This window comes from Sceloporus undulatus, chromosome 2, assembly GCF_019175285.1.
Source record: "Sceloporus undulatus isolate JIND9_A2432 ecotype Alabama chromosome 2, SceUnd_v1.1, whole genome shotgun sequence".
In the NCBI taxonomy this organism is placed as follows: Eukaryota; Metazoa; Chordata; class Lepidosauria; order Squamata; family Phrynosomatidae; genus Sceloporus; species Sceloporus undulatus.
The window spans coordinates 138,979,791-138,983,638 of NC_056523.1; the positions used below are offsets into that span (position 1 = coordinate 138,979,791).

A 3,848-nucleotide genomic window follows, 5' to 3' on the forward strand; every position below is an offset into this window, starting at 1 on the left:
AACAGCCAAATGTTAGGGTTCTTAGTGAAAGCAATTACGAAATATTGGGAATGCATTTATTGCACTTTGTTGCCGTCTGTGAGCTTCACTCAAGGGGTGATGGTACACGATATCTCCATGCTGCTCAGAGCAGCCAGCTCAGCCATTATAACTCCAGGCCTTTGTTCACCACAGGGATTCTAAAGAACAGCTTTTTGGCTATTAAACCTGACACCCATGATTTGTTTACTCCCCACAGCATGGTGTCTTTTATGTTATAATAGATAAAAGTCTAACAAGTCATTTCTCCTTATATGATTAATTACGGTACTCCTCTTCTCCTAACAAGAGTCAACCCCATAAGCCTTTAAACTGCTTCATCAAGAGGAGGGGGCAGAGAAGCGATATGGCTTAGTTGTCATTGTCAGCTACTAACAGAAGAAGGACTGTTGGGGGGGGGGGGGAGAAACATAACCTCTTGTCAAGGAGTCAAGCTGAGTGTCTCCAGTCTGCATGTCCCACTCCCCTCCAGTTTCTCATCAGACAGACAAAATTTAAGGATGTTTGACCAAAGTTGTTATCTGTGTTTCTGAGGAGTGATTTTGACCTTTGCTTTGTCAACTTGTAGAAATGTGTGTGTGGAACCTGGAGGGCTCATTAACAGACAGTTTTCTCCACACATACAAGTCTCCCCCTAACACACACACACACACATCACCACTTTGCCTCAAGTGCAAAGCTCAGCTGACATCAAAGCAACAGAATGTCTAATCCTGTTTTGAATCAGCCCTAGTACATGCAGAGAATGTTAAACAGGGAATCCACCAGTACGACAAGAGGTGGGGGGATTATCTTTAATTTCCTGAGAGAGTCAGCAAAAGGAGGTAGAGCGGGAAAGAAGAGATGGAAACAGACTCAGAAGAAGAACAACCAAGTGCGCACAGCCAGACTGACACATGAGGGGTGGTGGAAGAAAGCAGAGGAGAGGGAAAAACCAAAGGCAAGCCAGAGACAGAGAAAGAGATGGTCACAACAACTTATGGAAAGGTGAGTTACAATGCTTGGAACTAACAAGCGGCAGGTGCTGGTTGGCGAGAGGTCCAATGAAGCACTAGAGCCTTTTTTGAGTAGCCCTCCTGATTTTCTCCATTTCAAAACTTAGTTCCATCCAATATGAACCTGCTAACAGAGTGACATGCAATTTCCTTTCTTGGAGTTGCTTTGGGGCCCACTTCTTGGATTTAGGAAAAGGCAGGATGACGAATTCCTAAAGGCAGTGCTTGCTACTTGGCCGGGAGTGTGAGGAAGTTTGGAAAGGAAAGAACTAGTCTCTTCATGAGGAGCACACATGAAACCCCTCCATCGTGGGGTTTCATGCTCCATCCCTTAATAGTGGGAAACAGTTGCATCAGTGAATCTTGTTCTTTACTCTAGAACAGTTCTTCCTCTACCTTGCAGTCCTTAGGACGTGTTGGACTATGACTCTTATTATCCCTTGCCACATAGTGAGGGATATTAAGGCTGTAGTCCAACACATCTATGGAGCCACCAGATTGGGGAAAGCTGCTCCGTAGTTTCTGCTGCTGGTGATTATTCTTTTGCAGAACTAGGAATTAAGTTGTGCCCAGTGACTGGGAAGTAGAGAACTGAGTACAGAAAGCTTTCTTTTTATTCACAAAGTTGAAAAGCAGATGCTTGGAGTATGTTGTGGAACAATGTGCTGGGAAGGGGGGTAACCATTAAATCAGAAGTTTCACAGATCCTAACCTGGAGATAGTGCATGGCATTTTAATAAGATGCAAAGGAAAATACACCATCAGAATTCTTCCCCTCTAGTGTCCCTCTCTTCCTGCCTCCTATAAGGTTCTTGTTAAGGCAGGCAAGAAAGAAGACTTAATAAGGAGAGTGGTATAACTCCACTGGGGATCCTTTGGTCCTACAAAATCCTGGGGCAGAATTATAGTGCTATTATTTAATTGCCATGGCTCTTCCCTATGGGATCCTGGAATTGGCAGTTAAAGGATGAGCATTAAGAAATTCTAGCCAAAGGGCTCTTCTAGTGCCTCTGACCAAACTACAAACCCCAGGAAGATTCCACGGGATGTAGTTATGGCAGTTAAAATGGTATAATCATGTTATAATTATATAGTATGAATGGGCCTCAGATGTTTTGAACTTCAACTACAGAAGCTCCAGCTGGATGTGAATTTGACAACCCTGTTTATTAATGGTGCTACAGCTTGGGCTATGCCTAATGGGAAATTTGATTTTTCACATTAAAATTTACTTTTTTCTTTCTTTTTAACAGCAGAGGGCTTTGTTTTTGCAAATATGTATGCAAATTATGTAAAAATAGGATGTGTGTTGTTTATTACGAGGCTAAGGACATAACACACTAGTCCCATAACCACTGAGCCAGAAATCTACAGAAGCTTTTTTTAATGTTCTGGGTAACTTACAGTGGACAGATAACTGAAAGGTGACATGATCACACTCTTTAAATACTTCAGGGGTGGCCACAAAGAGGAGGGCACAGACTTGTTCTCTACTGGGTAGAGGGTAGTGCTAGGTCTAATGGTTTTAAGTTACAGGAAAGGAGATTTTGATTGAACATTAAAAGGCGCTTCATGACAGTGAGAGCAGTCAGGCATTGGAAGTGCCAAGAGAGGTGATGGGGTCCCCTTCTCTGGTTGGAGGCTGGACAGCTACTTGCTGTGGGTCCCATATTGAGCAGGGGCCTAGACTCAGTGGCCCATGAGGCCCCTTCCACCTCTATGATTTTATGATAAAGGAAATCAGTGGCATTTTCACTTAATTGAGTTGCAAAGCTTCCTTGACCTTGATCCATTATTTAGGTATTGGCTCCATGATAGCACAGCTCTGTTGAGCATCGAGAAATGGCCCTGCAGTCTTTCAGTTTTGTGGAATTACAGCTGTAAATCCAAAATATGCTTGGTTAACATGGATTAACACTGAGAGGTTTTGTTGTCATAAAATCATTTGACAGCATTCCTGTCTCAATGAAGGGCACAGACACATCTACCACAAAGGATTAAAGCAGATGATTGATAGTTTGTTTGTTCTGGGCAATGATGTTAAATCTGGGCCACTTCATTCACACATCCAACTGTCCCAACTTGGCAGGGACAGTCCCAATTAATTCTCTGCCATCTCATTTTTTCAGCAGCTTTTAAAATGTTCCTGTTTCTCTGTCCTCCTCCCACTTCCCCCTTTTCCCCCAGCTTACTTCCATTGCTGCAAACTGAGTTCAAAGGGCCAAAGTAGTTTGCACTGAGTAGTTAATACACAGCAGGGGGAAGAGAAGAATCAGTGTTGCCAACAAGCCTCGAAGATAATTCCCGGAAATGTCTGTCCAAAACCCGCTGAATCCCCCCAGATCACACGGAATATTCAGTCACAATTCCCGGAAAATTCCCATAATGTTAAAATGGTAGATGTTTTGCAAATCAACGTAAATATAATTGAATAAAAATAATTGTAACTTATTTCAACCCTCAAAATCACCACTGAACCAAACAAAGAATCTTTCAGTCCTTTTAAGATATTTATTTTGACATGAAGGAGGTTCAGGAAGCTTTGTGCCAAATAGAAATGTGTTCAGATGCAACCACATTGCAGAAATAAATCCAGTTTGAAACCCTTTTAGTTGCCCTGGCTCAGTACTAGGGAATCCTGGGAATTGTCTCTGGAGTCTGGAGTGAAGATGCAGCCTGAGTTGGGTCCAAGACACACTGCAGAAATAATCCAGTTTGTGACCGCTTTAACTCTCCTGGCTCAGTGCTAGGGAACCCTGGGAATTGTAGTTTTATGAGAAAGAGCTCTGGTGCCACAATAAACTACAATTCCCA

General features: G+C 42.8%; 1 protein-coding gene across 1 annotated transcript in view; it reads left to right on the plus strand.

Moving 5' to 3' along the window:
* The first annotated feature begins 897 nt into the window (after nucleotides 1-897).
* CASKIN2 (CASK interacting protein 2) overlaps nucleotides 898-3,848 on the plus strand; it is a 183,371-nt gene continuing 180,420 nt past the window's right edge. The window contains exon 1 of the mRNA XM_042448997.1: nucleotides 898-1,026. The gene's annotated coding sequence lies outside the window, so the exon portion shown is untranslated. The remainder of the gene's footprint in view (nucleotides 1,027-3,848) is intronic.